Raw genomic sequence first — 363 nt, forward strand, 5'->3', positions numbered from 1 at the left:
TAAACAATAAAATGAATATTATTACTTTTGTTACCTTTTTCTTCTGTTTTGGAGCTTGGAAAAATATGGAGGACTTTTAGAGCTTCATGCTGATAACGTGTTGTGAAAAAGTAAAAATTTACGTTAAAAAGTAAAAATCTCAAACTCTCAAAATTATCACACTACACACTTTATAATATTTTTCTCTCAACTCAATTGTGATTTTCTTCACAAATGAGAGATCTATTTATAGAAAATTTTTACAAATAATCCAAAAATAAAATACATCATTACCTACATCATCACACACTAATTTTCAATATTCAACACCTAATTTTACCTAATTTTCAACATTCAACATTCACATTTTCAACACAAATATTT

This window comes from Primulina huaijiensis, chromosome 13 (assembly GCF_012295235.1).
Source record: "Primulina huaijiensis isolate GDHJ02 chromosome 13, ASM1229523v2, whole genome shotgun sequence".
Lineage (NCBI taxonomy): Eukaryota > Viridiplantae > Streptophyta > Magnoliopsida > Lamiales > Gesneriaceae > Primulina > Primulina huaijiensis.